General features: G+C 43.4%; 12 pseudogenes; all 12 read right to left on the reverse strand.

The window, feature by feature from the left end:
- Nucleotides 1-1392: 1392 nt before the first annotated feature.
- LOC130302365 (U2 spliceosomal RNA) lies at nt 1393-1656 on the reverse strand (annotated as a pseudogene).
- Nucleotides 1657-3121: 1465 nt separating this feature from the next.
- Nucleotides 3122-3385, reverse strand: LOC130302395 (U2 spliceosomal RNA; annotated as a pseudogene).
- A 1460-nt stretch (nt 3386-4845) lies between these two features.
- LOC130302363 (U2 spliceosomal RNA) lies at nt 4846-5109 on the reverse strand (annotated as a pseudogene).
- Nucleotides 5110-6574: 1465 nt separating this feature from the next.
- Nucleotides 6575-6838, reverse strand: LOC130302373 (U2 spliceosomal RNA; annotated as a pseudogene).
- A 1446-nt stretch (nt 6839-8284) lies between these two features.
- Nucleotides 8285-8548, reverse strand: LOC130302396 (U2 spliceosomal RNA; annotated as a pseudogene).
- A 1466-nt stretch (nt 8549-10014) lies between these two features.
- On the reverse strand, nt 10015-10279 carry LOC130302416 (U2 spliceosomal RNA; annotated as a pseudogene).
- A 1482-nt stretch (nt 10280-11761) lies between these two features.
- LOC130302398 (U2 spliceosomal RNA) lies at nt 11762-12025 on the reverse strand (annotated as a pseudogene).
- A 1456-nt stretch (nt 12026-13481) lies between these two features.
- On the reverse strand, nt 13482-13747 carry LOC130302420 (U2 spliceosomal RNA; annotated as a pseudogene).
- Nucleotides 13748-15226: 1479 nt separating this feature from the next.
- On the reverse strand, nt 15227-15490 carry LOC130302399 (U2 spliceosomal RNA; annotated as a pseudogene).
- A 1456-nt stretch (nt 15491-16946) lies between these two features.
- Nucleotides 16947-17212, reverse strand: LOC130302421 (U2 spliceosomal RNA; annotated as a pseudogene).
- A 1456-nt stretch (nt 17213-18668) lies between these two features.
- LOC130302426 (U2 spliceosomal RNA) lies at nt 18669-18933 on the reverse strand (annotated as a pseudogene).
- Nucleotides 18934-20398: 1465 nt separating this feature from the next.
- LOC130302400 (U2 spliceosomal RNA) lies at nt 20399-20662 on the reverse strand (annotated as a pseudogene).
- Between the last annotated feature and the right edge of the window lie 1006 nt (nt 20663-21668).

Below are 21668 nucleotides of genomic sequence, written 5' to 3' on the forward strand. Positions count from 1 at the left end.
CTGGCAGCCAACCAGCCTCCCATACACTTTATGGGTGGGTGGCAGTCAGCCACCCATACATACATACAGCACAGGCTAAACCCACATCATCACTTAAAAAAAGGACAGGCGACCATTGCACTCTGATGGAGCATTTAGCAATGCAATCCATAGCCTGGCTTTTGCCTGAACCCCCATCACTCCTCCTCTTGCATATAAGACAATATTTCAGATCTGCATATGAAAACAACACGCCTACCTTTGTTGCACATAGCTGCCTGCCTGTCTCTAGTTACCCCACTGGCTGTAGCTGCGTCCCTTCCGACATGGAATAACACCAACTGTAACGATAAACTGAAAATTAACAGTATAAACCTGCATCATTTTGGACTCTGGTATTTGCTGAATCCGGGTGACCTGACAATCGATGGTGGTGCCGCTGGTGATTCTGGCCTTCTTGGAATCTGTTGGGCCTATGTGTTAGCTCACACATCACTTGGGTATCCATGGTAACTACCACAACATGGTCATCTGCAGTTTACATCTAGCCCGTGGCATTGAATGGCATTTTAAAAGTGCTAAGGGTCCTGGTGCAATAATCCTCCCATGAGGATCAGCCTCAACGGCTTTGTAGATTGCACTCATGTCAGCAACTCCATATACATTTTTTTTTCTTCATGCTTCTTTCTTCATCCTTTTTTCTTTCTGTCATTCAGACTTTCATTCATTCGATCTCTCTCACTCACTTGCTTTAACTCATTTGTTCTCACTCACTCACTCACTCACTCAATCACTCACTCACTCATTCACTCTCACTCACTCTCACTCTCTCACTCACTCCCTCACTAAGTCAGTCTCTCTCTCTCTCTCTCTTTTTCTTTTTCTTTATATTTTTTTTCCGTCTTCTTCTTCTTCTTCTTCAGACCCTGTCATAGCACTAATGCCTTTCCAATACCACCAGCAGATGGAGACACTCCATTGCAACATTGGTTGTGAGCAGCAGTTTCTAAAAACAAATGCCTCATGGCGGATTTCCCATCCATCAATGGATGGTAAATTTTGTTTTTATCATTCACTGACCACAGAAACCAATGCATGGTCAAGCAACAGCAATGACACACCCTTGTGTATAGGCATGAGACCCTCATGTCATTTAACAGGATTCAGCACCACCCACAAGACAGCTACCTGTCATGTCATGTCAAACCTGCACAGGTGTGCTAGATTATTATTATTTAGTTTTATTTTATTTTTTTACACCAATCAGTGTGCAAACATGGTCATTAAAACGCTAAATGAATAGACGTTCATAAACCAGTCAGTGCAACTCATCATTTTGGTCTCCAATTCTCAAACTCAAATTCTCACCCACGGAGGATTAAATGAGAATCTTTCTTGTTTAACACTGGAATGGGGTGGTGCACTGTTCACTACCCGAAGATACTGCCACATCGGGTCAATGCATAGGGCGACAGAAGCAAGCTTCCAAATCAGCTCCCTTTCTCAAAAATCCATTTAATTTATGGTCCCCAGATAGGGTACGTATGTATCAGTATGTGCTCACAAGTCACCCAAGTGCAAGTATTCAGACAAAAAAAAACGTGCCTCAGGATGCGATCTGTCGCAAGATCCTTTCTTTTTTTACACTTGATCTAAGCCAAAAGGCCTAGAGGTGATAACCGGGAAAGGGGTGGACCCAACCATGTCCCCTTCATGAGCACTCACATTACTCATAGGAATGGAAGGAAGGCTGGCAGCCAACCAGCCTCCCATACACTTTATGGGTGGGTGGCAGTCAGCCACCCATACATACATACAGCACAGGCTAAACCCACATCATCACTTAAAAAAAGGACAGGCGACCATTGCACTCTGATGGAGCATTTAGCAATGCAATCCATAGCCTGGCTTTTGCCTGAACCCCCATCACTCCTCCTCTTGCATATAAGACAATATTTCAGATCTGCATATGAAAACAACACGCCTACCTTTGTTGCACATAGCTGCCTGCCTGTCTCTAGTTACCCCACTGGCTGTAGCTGCGTCCCTTCCGACATGGAATAACACCAACTGTAACGATAAACTGAAAATTAACAGTATAAACCTGCATCATTTTGGACTCTGGTATTTGCTGAATCCGGGTGACCTGACAATCGATGGTGGTGCCGCTGGTGATTCTGGCCTTCTTGGAATCTGTTGGGCCTATGTGTTAGCTCACACATCACTTGGGTATCCATGGTAACTACCACAACATGGTCATCTGCAGTTTACATCTAGCCCGTGGCATTGAATGGCATTTTAAAAGTGCTAAGGGTCCTGGTGCAATAATCCTCCCATGAGGATCAGCCTCAACGGCTTTGTAGATTGCACTCATGTCAGCAACTCCATATACATTTTTTTTTCTTCATGCTTCTTTCTTCATCCTTTTTTCTTTCTGTCATTCAGACTTTCATTCATTCGATCTCTCTCACTCACTTGCTTTAACTCATTTGTTCTCACTCACTCACTCACTCACTCAATCACTCACTCACTCATTCACTCTCACTCACTCTCACTCTCTCACTCACTCCCTCACTAAGTCAGTCTCTCTCTCTCTCTCTCTTTTTCTTTTTCTTTATATTTTTTTTCCGTCTTCTTCTTCTTCTTCTTCAGACCCTGTCATAGCACTAATGCCTTTCCAATACCACCAGCAGATGGAGACACTCCATTGCAACATTGGTTGTGAGCAGCAGTTTCTAAAAACAAATGCCTCATGGCGGATTTCCCATCCATCAATGGATGGTAAATTTTGTTTTTATCATTCACTGACCACAGAAACCAATGCATGGTCAAGCAACAGCAATGACACACCCTTGTGTATAGGCATGAGACCCTCATGTCATTTAACAGGATTCAGCACCACCCACAAGACAGCTACCTGTCATGTCATGTCAAACCTGCACAGGTGTGCTAGATTATTATTATTTAGTTTTATTTTATTTTTTTACACCAATCAGTGTGCAAACATGGTCATTAAAACGCTAAATGAATAGACGTTCATAAACCAGTCAGTGCAACTCATCATTTTGGTCTCCAATTCTCAAACTCAAATTCTCACCCACGGAGGATTAAATGAGAATCTTTCTTGTTTAACACTGGAATGGGGTGGTGCACTGTTCACTACCCGAAGATACTGCCACATCGGGTCAATGCATAGGGCGACAGAAGCAAGCTTCCAAATCAGCTCCCTTTCTCAAAAATCCATTTAATTTATGGTCCCCAGATAGGGAACGTATGTATCAGTATGTGCTCACAAGTCACCCAAGTGCAAGTATTCACACAAAAAAAAACGTGCCTCAGGATGCGATCTGTCGCAAGATCCTTTCTTTTTTTACACTTGATCTAAGCCAAAAGGCCTAGAGGGGATAACCGGGAAAGGGGTGGACCCAACCATGTCCCCTTCATGAGCACTCACATTACTCATAGGAATGGAAGGAAGGCTGGCAGCCAACCAGCCTCCCATACACTTTCTGGGTGGGTGGCAGTCAGCCACCCATACATACATACATACAGCACAGGCTAAACCCACATCATCACTTAAAAAAAGGACAGGCGACCATTGCACTCTGATGGAGCATTTAGCAATGCAATCCATAGCCTGGCTTTTGCCTGAACCCCCATCACTCCTCCTCTTGCATATAAGACAATATTTCAGATCTGCATATGAAAACAACACGCCTACCTTTGTTGCACATAGCTGCCTGCCTGTCTCTAGTTACCCCACTGGCTGTAGCTGCGTCCCTTCCGACATGGAATAACACCAACTGTAACGATAAACTGAAAATTAACAGTATAAACCTGCATCATTTTGGACTCTGGTATTTGCTGAATCCGGGTGACCTGACAATCGATGGTGGTGCCGCTGGTGATTCTGGCCTTCTTGGAATCTGTTGGGCCTATGTGTTAGCTCACACATCACTTGGGTATCCATGGTAACTACCACAACATGGTCATCTGCAGTTTACATCTAGCCCGTGGCATTGAATGGCATTTTAAAAGTGCTAAGGGTCCTGGTGCAATAATCCTCCCATGAGGATCAGCCTCAACGGCTTTGTAGATTGCACTCATGTCAGCAACTCCATATACATTTTTTTTTCTTCATGCTTCTTTCTTCATCCTTTTTTCTTTCTGTCATTCAGACTTTCATTCATTCGATCTCTCTCACTCACTTGCTTTAACTCATTTGTTCTCACTCACTCACTCACTCAATCACTCACTGACTCATTCACTCTCACTCACTCTCACTCACTCGCTCACTAAGTCAGTCTCTCTCTCTCTCTCTTTTTCTTTTTATATATATTTTTTTCCGTCTTCTTCTTCTTCTTCTTCTTCTTCAGACCCTGTCATAGCACTAATGCCTTTCCAATACCACCAGCAGATGGAGACACTCCATTGCAACATTGGTTGTGAGCAGCAGTTTCTAAAAACAAATGCCTCATGGCGGATTTCCCATCCATCAATGGATGGTAAATTTTGTTTTTATCATTCACTGACCACAGAAACCAATGCATGGTCAAGCAACAGCAATGACACACCCTTGTGTATAGGCATGAGACCCTCATGTCATTTAACAGGATTCAGCACCACCCACAAGACAGCTACCTGTCATGTCATGTCAAACCTGCACAGGTGTGCTAGATTATTATTATTTAGTTTTATTTTATTTTTTTACACCAATCAGTGTGCAAACATGGTCATTAAAACGCTAAATGAATAGACGTTCATAAACCAGTCAGTGCAACTCATCATTTTGGTCTCCAATTCTCAAACTCAAATTCTCACCCACGGAGGATTAAATGAGAATCTTTCTTGTTTAACACTGGAATGGGGTGGTGCACTGTTCACTACCCGAAGATACTGCCACATCAGGTCAATGCATAGGGCGACAGAAGCAAGCTTCCAAATCAGCTCCCTTTCTCAAAAATCCATTTAATTTATGGTCCCCAGATAGGGAACGTATGTATCAGTATGTGCTCACAAGTCACCCAAGTGCAAGTATTCACACAAAAAAAAACGTGCCTCAGGATGCGATCTGTCGCAAGATCCTTTCTTTTTTTACACTTGATCTAAGCCAAAAGGCCTAGAGGGGATAACCGGGAAAGGGGTGGACCCAACCATGTCCCCTTCATGAGCACTCACATTACTCATAGGAATGGAAGGAAGGCTGGCAGCCAACCAGCCTCCCATACACTTTCTGGGTGGGTGGCAGTCAGCCACCCATACATACATACAGCACAGGCTAAACCCACATCATCACTTAAAAAAAGGACAGGCGACCATTGCACTCTGATGGAGCATTTAGCAATGCAATCCATAGCCTGGCTTTTGCCTGAACCCCCATCACTCCTCCTCTTGCATATAAGACAATATTTCAGATCTGCATATGAAAACAACAAGCCTACCTTTGTTGCACATAGCTGCCTGCCTGTCTCTAGTTACCCCACTGGCTGTAGCTGCGTCCCTTCCGACATGGAATAACACCAACTGTAACGATAAACTGAAAATTAACAGTATAAACCTGCATCATTTTGGACTCTGGTATTTGCTGAATCCGGGTGACCTGACAATCGATGGTGGTGCCGCTGGTGATTCTGGCCTTCTTGGAATCTGTTGGGCCTATGTGTTAGCTCACACATCACTTGGGTATCCATGGTAACTACCACAACATGGTCATCTGCAGTTTACATCTAGCCCGTGGCATTGAATGGCATTTTAAAAGTGCTAAGGGTCCTGGTGCAATAATCCTCCCATGAGGATCAGCCTCAACGGCTTTGTAGATTGCACTCATGTCAGCAACTCCATATACATTTTTTTTTCTTCATGCTTCTTTCTTCATCCTTTTTTCTTTCTGTCATTCAGACTTTCATTCATTCGATCTCTCTCACTCACTTGCTTTAACTCATTTGTTCTCACTCACTCACTCACTCACTCAATCACTCACTCACTCATTCACTCTCACTCACTCTCACTCTCTCACTCACTCGCTCACTAAGTCAGTCTCTCTCTCTCTCTCTCTTTTTCTTTTTATATATATATTTTTTCCGTCTTCTTCTTCTTCTTCTTCAGACCCTGTCATAGCACTAATGCCTTTCCAATACCACCAGCAGATGGAGACACTCCATTGCAACATTGGTTGTGAGCAGCAGTTTCTAAAAACAAATGCCTCATGGCGGATTTCCCATCCATCAATGGATGGTAAATTTTGTTTTTATCATTCACTGACCACAGAAACCAATGCATGGTCAAGCAACAGCAATGACACACCCTTGTGTATAGGCATGAGACCCTCATGTCATTTAACAGGATTCAGCACCACCCACAAGACAGCTACCTGTCATGTCATGTCAAACCTGCACAGGTGTGCTAGATTATTATTATTTAGTTTTATTTTATTTTTTTACACCAATCAGTGTGCAAACATGGTCATTAAAACGCTAAATGAATAGACGTTCATAAACCAGTCAGTGCAACTCATCATTTTGGTCTCCAATTCTCAAACTCAAATTCTCACCCACGGAGGATTAAATGAGAATCTTTCTTGTTTAACACTGGAATGGGGTGGTGCACTGTTTACTACCTGAAGATACTGCCACATCGGGTCAATGCATAGGGCGACAGAAGCAAGCTTCCAAATCAGCTCCCTTTCTCAAAAATCCATTTAATTTATGGTCCCCAGATAGGGAACGTATGTATCAGTATGTGCTCACAAGTCACCCAAGTGCAAGTATTCACACAAAAAAAAACGTGCCTCAGGATGCGATCTGTCGCAAGATCCTTTCTTTTTTTACACTTGATCTAAGCCAAAAGGCCTAGAGGGGATAACCGGGAAAGGGGTGGACCCAACCATGTCCCCTTCATGAGCACTCACATTACTCATAGGAATGGAAGGAAGGCTGGCAGCCAACCAGACTCCCATACACTCTCTGGGTGGGTGGCAGTCAGCCACCCATACATACATACATACAGCACAGGCTAAACCCACATCATCACTTAAAAAAAGGACAGGCGACCATTGCACTCTGATGGAGCATTTAGCAATGCAATCCATAGCCTGGCTTTTGCCTGAACCCCCATCACTCCTCCTCTTGCATATAAGACAATATTTCAGATCTGCATATGAAAACAACACGCCTACCTTTGTTGCACATAGCTGCCTGCCTGTCTCTAGTTACCCCACTGGCTGTAGCTGCGTTCCTTCCGACATGGAATAACACCAACTGTAACGATAAACTGAAAATTAACAGTATAAACCTGCATCATTTTGGACTCTGGTATTTGCTGAATCCGGGTGACCTGACAATCGATGGTGGTGCCGCTGGTGATTCTGGCCTTCTTGGAATCTGTTGGGCCTATGTGTTAGCTCACACATCACTTGGGTATCCATGGTAACTACCACAACATGGTCATCTGCAGTTTACATCTAGCCCGTGGCATTGAATGGCATTTTAAAAGTGCTAAGGGTCCTGGTGCAATAATCCTCCCATGAGGATCAGCCTCAACGGCTTTGTAGATTGCACTCATGTCAGCAACTCCATATACATTTTTTTTTCTTCATGCTTCTTTCTTCATCCTTTTTTCTTTCTGTCATTCAGACTTTCATTCATTCGATCTCTCTCACTCACTTGCTTTAACTCATTTGTTCTCACTCACTCACTCATTCACTCTCACTCACTCTCACTCTCTCACTCACTCGCTCACTAAGTCAGTCTCTCTCTCTCTCTCTCTCTTTTTCTTTTTATATATATTTTTTTCCGTCTTCTTCTTCTTCTTCTTCAGACCCTGTCATAGCACTAATGCCTTTCCAATACCACCAGCAGATGGAGACACTCCATTGCAACATTGGTTGTGAGCAGCAGTTTCTAAAAACAAATGCCTCATGGCGGATTTCCCATCCATCAATGGATGGTAAATTTTGTTTTTATCATTCACTGACCACAGAAACCAATGCATGGTCAAGCAACAGCAATGACACACCCTTGTGTATAGGCATGAGACCCTCATGTCATTTAACAGGATTCAGCACCACCCACAAGACAGCTACCTGTCATGTCATGTCAAACCTGCACAGGTGTGCTAGATTATTATTATTTAGTTTTATTTTATTTTTTTACACCAATCAGTGTGCAAACATGGTCATTAAAACGCTAAATGAATAGACGTTCATAAACCAGTCAGTGCAACTCATCATTTTGGTCTCCAATTCTCAAACTCAAATTCTCACCCACGGAGGATTAAATGAGAATCTTTCTTGTTTAACACTGGAATGGGGTGGTGCACTGTTCACTACCCGAAGATACTGCCACATCGGGTCAATGCATAGGGCGACAGAAGCAAGCTTCCAAATCAGCTCCCTTTCTCAAAAATCCATTTAATTTATGGTCCCCAGATAGGGAACGTATGTATCAGTATGTGCTCACAAGTCACCCAAGTGCAAGTATTCACACAAAAAAAAACGTGCCTCAGGATGCGATCTGTCGCAAGATCCTTTCTTTTTTTACACTTGATCTAAGCCAAAAGGCCTAGAGGGGATAACCGGGAAAGGGGTGGACCCAACCATGTCCCCTTCATGAGCACTCACATTACTCATAGGAATGGAAGGAAGGCTGGCAGCCAACCAGCCTCCCATACACTTTCTGGGTGGGTGGCAGTCAGCCACCCATACATACATACATACAGCACAGGCTAAACCCACATCATCACTTAAAAAAAGGACAGGCGACCATTGCACTCTGATGGAGCATTTAGCAATGCAATCCATAGCCTGGCTTTTGCCTGAACCCCCATCACTCCTCCTCTTGCATATAAGACAATATTTCAGATCTGCATATGAAAACAACACGCCTACCTTTGTTGCACATAGCTGCCTGCCTGTCTCTAGTTACCCCACTGGCTGTAGCTGCGTCCCTTCCGACATGGAATAACACCAACTGTAACGATAAACTGAAAATTAACAGTATAAACCTGCATCATTTTGGACTCTGGTATTTGCTGAATCCGGGTGACCTGACAATCGATGGTGGTGCCGCTGGTGATTCTGGCCTTCTTGGAATCTGTTGGGCCTATGTGTTAGCTCACACATCACTTGGGTATCCATGGTAACTACCACAACATGGTCATCTGCAGTTTACATCTAGCCCGTGGCATTGAATGGCATTTTAAAAGTGCTAAGGGTCCTGGTGCAATAATCCTCCCATGAGGATCAGCCTCAACGGCTTTGTAGATTGCACTCATGTCAGCAACTCCATATACATTTTTTTTTCTTCATGCTTCTTTCTTCATCCTTTTTTCTTTCTGTCATTCAGACTTTCATTCATTCGATCTCTCTCACTCACTTGCTTTAACTCATTTGTTCTCACTCACTCACTCACTCAATCACTCACTCACTCATTCACTCTCACTCACTCTCACTCTCTCACTCACTCGCTCACTAAGTCAGTCTCTCTCTCTCTCTTTTTCTTTTTATATATATTTTTTCCCGTCTTCTTCTTCTTCTTCTTCTTCTTCAGACCCTGTCATAGCATTAATGCCTTTCCAATACCACCAGCAGATGGAGACACTCCATTGCAACATTGGTTGTGAGCAGCAGTTTCTAAAAACAAATGCCTCATGGCGGATTTCCCATCCATCAATGGATGGTAAATTTTGTTTTTATCATTCACTGACCACAGAAACCAATGCATGGTCAAGCAACAGCAATGACACACCCTTGTGTATAGGCATGAGACCCTCATGTCATTTAACAGGATTCAGCACCACCCACAAGACAGCTACCTGTCATGTCATGTCAAACCTGCACAGGTGTGCTAGATTATTATTATTTAGCTTTATTTTATTTTTTTACACCAATCAGTGTGCAAACATGGTCATTAAAACGCTAAATGAATAGACGTTCATAAACCAGTCAGTGCAACTCATCATTTTGGTCTCCAATTCTCAAACTCAAATTCTCACCCACGGAGGATTAAATGAGAATCTTTCTTGTTTAACACTGGAATGGGGTGGTGCACTGTTCACTACCCGAAGATACTGCCACATCGGGTCAATGCATAGGGCGACAGAAGCAAGCTTCCAAATCAGCTCCCTTTCTCAAAAATCCATTTAATTTATGGTCCCCAGATAGGGAACGTATGTATCAGTATGTGCTCACAAGTCACCCAAGTGCAAGTATTCACACAAAAAAAAAACGTGCCTCAGGATGCGATCTGTCGCAAGATCCTTTCTTTTTTTACACTTGATCTAAGCCAAAAGGCCTAGAGGGGATAACCGGGAAAGGGGTGGACCCAACCATGTCCCCTTCATGAGCACTCACATTACTCATAGGAATGGAAGGAAGGCTGGCAGCCAACCAGCCTCCCATACACTTTCTGGGTGGGTGGCAGTCAGCCACCCATACATACATACAGCACAGGCTAAACCCACATCATCACTTAAAAAAAGGACAGGCGACCATTGCACTCTGATGGAGCATTTAGCAATGCAATCCATAGCCTGGCTTTTGCCTGAACCCCCATCACTCCTCCTCTTGCATATAAGACAATATTTCAGATCTGCATATGAAAACAACACGCCTACCTTTGTTGCACATAGCTGCCTGCCTGTCTCTAGTTACCCCACTGGCTGTAGCTGCGTCCCTTCCGACATGGAATAACACCAACTGTAACGATAAACTGAAAATTAACAGTATAAACCTGCATCATTTTGGACTCTGGTATTTGCTGAATCCGGGTGACCTGACAATCGATGGTGGTGCCGCTGGTGATTCTGGCCTTCTTGGAATCTGTTGGGCCTATGTGTTAGCTCACACATCACTTGGGTATCCATGGTAACTACCACAACATGGTCATCTGCAGTTTACATCTAGCCCGTGGCATTGAATGGCATTTTAAAAGTGCTAAGGGTCCTGGTGCAATAATCCTCCCATGAGGATCAGCCTCAACGGCTTTGTAGATTGCACTCATGTCAGCAACTCCATATACATTTTTTTTTCTTCATGCTTCTTTCTTCATCCTTTTTTCTTTCTGTCATTCAGACTTTCATTCATTCGATCTCTCTCACTCACTTGCTTTAACTCATTTGTTCTCACTCACTCACTCACTCACTCAATCACTCACTCACTCATTCACTCTCACTCACTCTCACTCTCTCACTCACTCGCTCACTAAGTCAGTCTCTCTCTCTCTCTCTCTTTTTCTTTTTATATATATTTTTTTCCGTCTTCTTCTTCTTCTTCTTCTTCTTCTTCTTCTTCTTCAGACCCTGTCATAGCACTAATGCCTTTCCAATACCACCAGCAGATGGAGACACTCCATTGCAACATTGGTTGTGAGCAGCAGTTTCTAAAAACAAATGCCTCATGGCGGATTTCCCATCCATCAATGGATGGTAAATTTTGTTTTTATCATTCACTGACCACAGAAACCAATGCATGGTCAAGCAACAGCAATGACACACCCTTGTGTATAGGCATGAGACCCTCATGTCATTTAACAGGATTCAGCACCACCCACAAGACAGCTACCTGTCATGTCATGTCAAACCTGCACAGGTGTGCTAGATTATTATTATTTAGTTTTATTTTATTTTTTTACACCAATCAGTGTGCAAACATGGTCATTAAAACGCTAAATGAATAGACGTTCATAAACCAGTCAGTGCAACTCATCATTTTGGTCTCCAATTCTCAAACTCAAATTCTCACCCACGGAGGATTAAATGAGAATCTTTCTTGTTTAACACTGGAATGGGGTGGTGCACTGTTCACTACCCGAAGATACTGCCACATCGGGTCAATGCATAGGGCGACAGAAGCAAGCTTCCAAATCAGCTCCCTTTCTCAAAAATCCATTTAATTTATGGTCCCCAGATAGGGAACGTATGTATCAGTATGTGCTCACAAGTCACCCAAGTGCAAGTATTCACACAAAAAAAAACGTGCCTCAGGATGCGATCTGTCGCAAGATCCTTTCTTTTTTTACACTTGATCTAAGCCAAAAGGCCTAGAGGGGATAACCGGGAAAGGGGTGGACCCAACCATGTCCCCTTCATGAGCACTCACATTACTCATAGGAATGGAAGGAAGGCTGGCAGCCAACCAGCCTCCCATACACTTTCTGGGTGGGTGGCAGTCAGCCACCCATACATACATACAGCACAGGCTAAACCCACATCATCACTTAAAAAAAGGACAGGCGACCATTGCACTCTGATGGAGCATTTAGCAATGCAATCCATAGCCTGGCTTTTGCCTGAACCCCCATCACTCCTCCTCTTGCATATAAGACAATATTTCAGATCTGCATATGAAAACAACACGCCTACCTTTGTTGCACATAGCTGCCTGCCTGTCTCTAGTTACCCCACTGGCTGTAGCTGCGTCCCTTCCGACATGGAATAACACCAACTGTAACGATAAACTGAAAATTAACAGTATAAACCTGCATCATTTTGGACTCTGGTATTTGCTGAATCCGGGTGACCTGACAATCGATGGTGGTGCCGCTGGTGATTCTGGCCTTCTTGGAATCTGTTGGGCCTATGTGTTAGCTCACACATCACTTGGGTATCCATGGTAACTACCACAACATGGTCATCTGCAGTTTACATCTAGCTCGTGGCATTGAATGGCATTTTAAAAGTGCTAAGGGTCCTGGTGCAATAATCCTCCCATGAGGATCAGCCTCAACGGCTTTGTAGATTGCACTCATGTCAGCAACTCCATATACATTTTTTTTTCTTCATGCTTCTTTCTTCATCCTTTTTTCTTTCTGTCATTCAGACTTTCATTCATTCGATCTCTCTCACTCACTTGCTTTAACTCATTTGTTCTCACTCACTCACTCACTCAATCACTCACTGACTCATTCACTCTCACTCACTCTCACTCACTCGCTCACTAAGTCAGTCTCTCTCTCTCTCTCTTTTTCTTTTTATATATATTTTTTTCCGTCTTCTTCTTCTTCTTCTTCTTCTTCAGACCCTGTCATAGCACTAATGCCTTTCCAATACCACCAGCAGATGGAGACACTCCATTGCAACATTGGTTGTGAGCAGCAGTTTCTAAAAACAAATGCCTCATGGCGGATTTCCCATCCATCAATGGATGGTAAATTTTGTTTTTATCATTCACTGACCACAGAAACCAATGCATGGTCAAGCAACAGCAATGACACACCCTTGTGTATAGGCATGAGACCCTCATGTCATTTAACAGGATTCAGCACCACCCACAAGACAGCTACCTGTCATGTCATGTCAAACCTGCACAGGTGTGCTAGATTATTATTATTTAGTTTTATTTTATTTTTTTACACCAATCAGTGTGCAAACATGGTCATTAAAACGCTAAATGAATAGACGTTCATAAACCAGTCAGTGCAACTCATCATTTTGGTCTCCAATTCTCAAACTCAAATTCTCACCCACGGAGGATTAAATGAGAATCTTTCTTGTTTAACACTGGAATGGGGTGGTGCACTGTTCACTACCCGAAGATACTGCCACATCGGGTCAATGCATAGGGCGACAGAAGCAAGCTTCCAAATCAGCTCCCTTTCTCAAAAATCCATTTAATTTATGGTCCCCAGATAGGGAACGTATGTATCAGTATGTGCTCACAAGTCACCCAAGTGCAAGTATTCACACAAAAAAAAAAACGTGCCTCAGGATGCGATCTGTCGCAAGATCCTTTCTTTTTTTACACTTGATCTAAGCCAAAAGGCCTAGAGGGGATAACCGGGAAAGGGGTGGACCCAACCATGTCCCCTTCATGAGCACTCACATTACTCATAGGAATGGAAGGAAGGCTGGCAGCCAACCAGCCTCCCATACACTTTCTGGGTGGGTGGCAGTCAGCCACCCATACATACATACAGCACAGGCTAAACCCACATCATCACTTAAAAAAAGGACAGGCGACCATTGCACTCTGATGGAGCATTTAGCAATGCAATCCATAGCCTGGCTTTTGCCTGAACCCCCATCACTCCTCCTCTTGCATATAAGACAATATTTCAGATCTGCATATGAAAACAACACGCCTACCTTTGTTGCACATAGCTGCCTGCCTGTCTCTAGTTACCCCACTGGCTGTAGCTGCGTCCCTTCCGACATGGAATAACACCAACTGTAACGATAAACTGAAAATTAACAGTATAAACCTGCATCATTTTGGACTCTGGTATTTGCTGAATCCGGGTGACCTGACAATCGATGGTGGTGCCGCTGGTGATTCTGGCCTTCTTGGAATCTGTTGGGCCTATGTGTTAGCTCACACATCACTTGGGTATCCATGGTAACTACCACAACATGGTCATCTGCAGTTTACATCTAGCCCGTGGCATTGAATGGCATTTTAAAAGTGCTAAGGGTCCTGGTGCAATAATCCTCCCATGAGGATCAGCCTCAACGGCTTTGTAGATTGCACTCATGTCAGCAACTCCATATACATTTTTTTTTCTTCATGCTTCTTTCTTCATCCTTTTTTCTTTCTGTCATTCAGACTTTCATTCATTCGATCTCTCTCACTCACTTGCTTTAACTCATTTGTTCTCACTCACTCACTCACTCACTCAATCACTCACTCACTCATTCACTCTCACTCACTCTCACTCTCTCACTCACTCGCTCACTAAGTCAGTCTCTCTCTCTCTCTCTCTTTTTCTTTTTATATATATTTTTTTCCGTCTTCTTCTTCTTCTTCTTCTTCTTCTTCTTCTTCAGACCCTGTCATAGCACTAATGCCTTTCCAATACCACCAGCAGATGGAGACACTCCATTGCAACATTGGTTGTGAGCAGCAGTTTCTAAAAACAAATGCCTCATGGCGGATTTCCCATCCATCAATGGATGGTAAATTTTGTTTTTATCATTCACTGACCACAGAAACCAATGCATGGTCAAGCAACAGCAATGACACACCCTTGTGTATAGGCATGAGACCCTCATGTCATTTAACAGGATTCAGCACCACCCACAAGACAGCTACCTGTCATGTCATGTCAAACCTGCACAGGTGTGCTAGATTATTATTATTTAGTTTTATTTTATTTTTTTACACCAATCAGTGTGCAAACATGGTCATTAAAACGCTAAATGAATAGACGTTCATAAACCAGTCAGTGCAACTCATCATTTTGGTCTCCAATTCTCAAACTCAAATTCTCACCCACGGAGGATTAAATGAGAATCTTTCTTGTTTAACACTGGAATGGGGTGGTGCACTGTTCACTACCCGAAGATACTGCCACATCGGGTCAATGCATAGGGCGACAGAAGCAAGCTTCCAAATCAGCTCCCTTTCTCAAAAATCCATTTAATTTATGGTCCCCAGATAGGGAACGTATGTATCAGTATGTGCTCACAAGTCACCCAAGTGCAAGTATTCACACAAAAAAAAACGTGCCTCAGGATGCGATCTGTCGCAAGATCCTTTCTTTTTTTACACTTGATCTAAGCCAAAAGGCCTAGAGGGGATAACCGGGAAAGGGGTGGACCCAACCATGTCCCCTTCATGAGCACTCACATTACTCATAGGAATGGAAGGAAGGCTGGCAGCCAACCAGCCTCCCATACACTTTCTGGGTGGGTGGCAGTCAGCCACCCATACATACATACAGCACAGGCTAAACCCACATCATCACTTAAAAAAAGGACAGGCGACCATTGCACTCTGATGGAGCATTTAGCAATGCAATCCATAGCCTGGCTTTTGCCTGAACCCCCATCACTCCTCCTCTTGCATATAAGACAATATTTCAGATCTGCATATGAAAACAACACGCCTACCTTTGTTGCACATAGCTGCCTGCCTGTCTCTAGTTACCCCACTGGCTGTAGCTGCGTCCCTTCCGACATGGAATAACACCAACTGTAACGATAAACTGAAAATTAACAGTATAAACCTGCATCATTTTGGACTCTGGTATTTGCTGAATCCGGGTGACCTGACAATCGATGGTGGTGCCGCTGGTGATTCTGGCCTTCTTGGAATCTGTTGGGCCTATGTGTTAGCTCACACATCACTTGGGTATCCATGGTAACTACCACAACATGGTCATCTGCAGTTTACATCTAGCTCGTGGCATTGAATGGCATTTTAAAAGTGCTAAGGGTCCTGGTGCAATAATCCTCCCATGAGGATCAGCCTCAACGGCTTTGTAGATTGCACTCATGTCAGCAACTCCATATACATTTTTTTTTCTTCATGCTTCTTTCTTCATCCTTTTTTCTTTCTGTCATTCAGACTTTCATTCATTCGATCTCTCTCACTCACTTGCTTTAACTCATTTGTTCTCACTCACTCACTCACTCAATCACTCACTGACTCATTCACTCTCACTCACTCTCACTCACTCGCTCACTAAGTCAGTCTCTCTCTCTCTCTCTTTTTCTTTTTATATATATTTTTTTCCGTCTTCTTCTTCTTCTTCTTCTTCTTCAGACCCTGTCATAGCACTAATGCCTTTCCAATACCACCAGCAGATGGAGACACTCCATTGCAACATTGGTTGTGAGCAGCAGTTTCTAAAAACAAATGCCTCATGGCGGATTTCCCATCCATCAATGGATGGTAAATTTTGTTTTTATCATTCACTGACCACAGAAACCAATGCATGGTCAAGCAACAGCAATGACACACCCTTGTGTATAGGCATGAGACCCTCATGTCATTTAACAGGATTCAGCACCACCCACAAGACAGCTACCTGTCATGTCATGTCAAACCTGCACAGGTGTGCTAGATTATTATTATTTAGTTTTATTTTATTTTTTTACACCAATCAGTGTGTAAACATGGTCATTAAAACGCTAAATGAATAGACGTTCATAAACCAGTCAGTGCAACTCATCATTTTGGTCTCCAATTCTCAAACTCAAATTCTCACCCACGGAGGATTAAATGAGAATCTTTCTTGTTTAACACTGGAATGGGGTGGTGCACTGTTCACTACCCGAAGATACTGCCACATCGGGTCAATGCATAGGGCGACAGAAGCAAGCTTCCAAATCAGCTCCCTTTCTCAAAAATCCATTTAATTTATGGTCCCCAGATAGGGAACGTATGTATCAGTATGTGCTCACAAGTCACCCAAGTGCAAGTATTCACACAAAAAAAAAAACGTGCCTCAGGATGCGATCTGTCGCAAGATCCTTTCTTTTTTTACACTTGATCTAAGCCAAAAGGCCTAGAGGGGATAACCGGGAAAGGGGTGGACCCAACCATGTCCCCTTCATGAGCACTCACATTACTCATAGGAATGGAAGGAAGGCTGGCAGCCAACCAGCCTCCCATACACTTTCTGGGTGGGTGGCAGTCAGCCACCCATACATACATACAGCACAGGCTAAACCCACATCATCACTTAAAAAAAGGACAGGCGACCATTGCACTCTGATGGAGCATTTAGCAATGCAATCCATAGCCTGGCTTTTGCCTGAACCCCCATCATTCCTCCTCTTGCATATAAGACAATATTTCAGATCTGCATATGAAAACAACACGCCTACCTTTGTTGCACATAGCTGCCTGCCTGTCTCTAGTTACCCCACTGGCTGTAGCTGCGTCCCTTCCGACATGGAATAACACCAACTGTAACGATAAACTGAAAATTAACAGTATAAACCTGCATCATTTTGGACTCTGGTATTTGCTGAATCCGGGTGACCTGACAATCGATGGTGGTGCCGCTGGTGATTCTGGCCTTCTTGGAATCTGTTGGGCCTATGTGTTAGCTCACACATCACTTGGGTATCCATGGTAACTACCACAACATGGTCATCTGCAGTTTACATCTAGCCCGTGGCATTGAATGGCATTTTAAAAGTGCTAAGGGTCCTGGTGCAATAATCCTCCCATGAGGATCAGCCTCAACGGCTTTGTAGATTGCACTCATGTCAGCAACTCCATATACATTTTTTTTTCTTCATGCTTCTTTCTTCATCCTTTTTTCTTTCTGTCATTCAGACTTTCATTCATTCGATCTCTCTCACTCACTTGCTTTAACTCATTTGTTCTCACTCACTCACTCACTCAATCACTCACTCACTCATTCACTCTCACTCACTCTCACTCTCTCACTCACTCGCTCACTAAGTCAGTCTCTCTCTCTCTCTTTTTCTTTTTATATATATTTTTTCCCGTCTTCTTCTTCTTCTTCTTCAGACCCTGTCATAGCATTAATGCCTTTCCAATACCACCAGCAGATGGAGACACTCCATTGCAACATTGGTTGTGAGCAGCAGTTTCTAAAAACAAATGCCTCATGGCGGATTTCCCATCCATCAATGGATGGTAAATTTTGTTTTTATCATTCAATGACCACAGAAACCAATGCATGGTCAAGCAACAGCAATGACACACCCTTGTGTATAGGCATGAGACCCTCATGTCATTTAACAGGATTCAGCACCACCCACAAGACAGCTACCTGTCATGTCATGTCAAACCTGCACAGGTGTGCTAGATTATTATTATTTAGCTTTATTTTATTTTTTTACACCAATCAGTGTGCAAACATGGTCATTAAAACGCTAAATGAATAGACGTTCATAAACCAGTCAGTGCAACTCATCATTTTGGTCTCCAATTCTCAAACTCAAATTCTCACCCACGGAGGATTAAATGAGAATCTTTCTTGTTTAACACTGGAATGGGGTGGTGCACTGTTCACTACCCGAAGATACTGCCACATCGGGTCAATGCATAGGGCGACAGAAGCAAGCTTCCAAATCAGCTCCCTTTCTCAAAAATCCATTTAATTTATGGTCCCCAGATAGGGAACGTATGTATCAGTATGTGCTCACAAGTCACCCAAGTGCAAGTATTCACACAAAAAAATACGTGCCTCAGGATGCGATCTGTCGCAAGATCCTTTCTTTTTTTTACACTTGATCTAAGCCAAAAGGCCTAGAGGGGATAACCGGGAAAGGGGTGGACCCAACCATGTCCCCTTCATGAGCACTCACATTACTCATAGGAATGGAAGGAAGGCTGGCAGCCAACCAGCCTCCCATACACTTTCTGGGTGGGTGGCAGTCAGCCACCCATACATACATACAGCACAGGCTAAACCCACATCATCACTTAAAAAAAGGACAGGCGACCATTGCACTCTGATGGAGCATTTAGCAATGCAATCCATAGCCTGGCTTTTGCCTGAACCCCCATCACTCCTCCTCTTGCATATAAGACAATATTTCAGATCTGCATATGAAAACAACACGCCTAGCTTTGTTGCACATAGCTGCCTGCCTGTCTCTAGTTACCCCACTGGCTGTAGCTGCGTCCCTTCCGACATGGAATAACACCAACTGTAACGATAAACTGAAAATTAACAGTATAAACCTGCATCATTTTGGACTCTGGTATTTGCTGAATCCGGGTGACCTGACAATCGATGGTGGTGCCGCTGGTGATTCTGGCCTTCTTGGAATCTGTTGGGCCTATGTGTTAGCTCACACATCACTTGGGTATCCATGGTAACTACCACAACATGGTCATCTGCAGTTTACATCTAGCCCGTGGCATTGAATGGCATTTTAAAAGTGCTAAGGGTCCTGGTGCAATAATCCTCCCATGAGGATCAGCCTCAACGGCTTTGTAGATTGCACTCATGTCAGCAACTCCATATACATTTTTTTTTTCTTCATGCTTCTTTCTTCATCCTTTTTTCTTTCTGTCATTCAGACTTTCATTCATTCGATCTCTCTCACTCACTTGCTTTAACTCATTTGTTCTCACTCACTCACTCACTCACTCAATCACTCACTCACTCATTCACTCTCACTCACTCTCACTCTCTCACTCACTCGCTCACTAAGTCAGTCTCTCTCTCTCTCTCTCTTTTTCTTTTTATATATATTTTTTTCCGTCTTCTTCTTCTTCTTCTTCAGACCCTGTCATAGCACTAATGCCTTTCCAATACCACCAGCAGATGGAGACACTCCATTGCAACATTGGTTGTGAGCAGCAGTTTCTAAAAACAAATGCCTCATGGCGGATTTCCCATCCATCAATGGATGGTAAATTTTGTTTTTATCATTCACTGACCACAGAAACCAATGCATGGTCAAGCAACAGCAATGACACACCCTTGTGTATAGGCATGAGACCCTCATGTCATTTAACAGGATTCAGCACCACCCACAAGACAGCTACCTGTCATGTCATGTCAAACCTGCACAGGTGTGCTAGATTATTATTATTTAGTTTTATTTTATTTTTTTACACCAATCAGTGTGCAAACATGGTCATTAAAACGCTAAATGAATAGACGTTCATAAACCAGTCAGTGCAACTCATCATTTTGGTCTCCAATTCTCAAACTCAAATTCTCACCCACGGAGGATTAAATGAGAATCTTTCTTGTTTAACACTGGAATGGGGTGGTGCACTGTTCACTACCCGAAGATACTGCCACATCGGGTCAATGCATAGGGCGACAGAAGCAAGCTTCCAAATCAGCTCCCTTTCTCAAAAATCCATTTAATTTATGGTCCCCAGATAGGGAACGTATGTATCAGTATGTGCTCACAAGTCACCCAAGTGCAAGTATTCACACAAAAAAAAACGTGCCTCAGGATGCGATCTGTCGCAAGATCCTTTCTTTTTTTACACTTGATCTAAGCCAAAAGGCCTAGAGGGGATAACCGGGAAAGGGGTGGACCCAACCATGTCCCCTTCATGAGCACTCACATTACTCATAGGAATGGAAGGAAGGCTGGCAGCCAACCAGCCTCCCATACACTTTCTGGGTGGGTGGCAGTCAGCCACCCATACATACATACAGCACAGGCTAAACCCACATCATCACTTAAAAAAAGGACAGGCGACCATTGCACTCTGATGGAGCATTTAGCAATGCAATCCATAGCCTGGCTTTTGCCTGAACCCCCATCACTCCTCCTCTTGCATATAAGACAATATTTCAGATCTGCATATGAAAACAACATGCCTACCTTTGTTGCACATAGCTGCCTGCCTGTCTCTAGTTACCCCACTGGCTGTAGCTGCGTCCCTTCCGACATGGAATAACACCAACTGTAACGATAAACTGAAAATTAACAGTATAAACCTGCATCATTTTGGACTCTGGTATTTGCTGAATCCGGGTGACCTGACAATCGATGGTGGTGCCGCTGGTGATTCTGGCCTTCTTGGAATCTGTTGGGCCTATGTGTTAGCTCACACATCACTTGGGTATCCATGGTAACTACCACAACATGGTCATCTGCAGTTTACATCTAGCCCGTGGCATTGAATGGCATTTTAAAAGTGCTAAGGGTCCTGGTGCAATAATCCTCCCATGAGGATCAGCCTCAACGGCTTTGTAGATTGCACTCATGTCAGCAACTCCATATACATTTTTTTTTCTTCATGCTTCTTTCTTCATCCTTTTTTCTTTCTGTCATTCAGACTTTCATTCATTCGATCTCTCTCACTCACTTGCTTTAACTCATTTGTTCTCACTCACTCACTCACTCACTCAATCACTCACTCACTCATTCACTCTCACTCACTCTCACTCTCTCACTCACTCGCTCACTAAGTCAGTCTCTCTCTCTCTCTCTCTTTTTCTTTTTATATATATTTTTTTCCGTCTTCTTCTTCTTCTTCTTCTTCTTCTTCTTCTTCTTCTTCTTCTTCAGACCCT

The sequence above is a fragment of the Hyla sarda genome, unplaced genomic scaffold, assembly GCF_029499605.1.
Source record: "Hyla sarda isolate aHylSar1 unplaced genomic scaffold, aHylSar1.hap1 scaffold_1164, whole genome shotgun sequence".
Taxonomy (NCBI): domain Eukaryota; kingdom Metazoa; phylum Chordata; class Amphibia; order Anura; family Hylidae; genus Hyla; species Hyla sarda.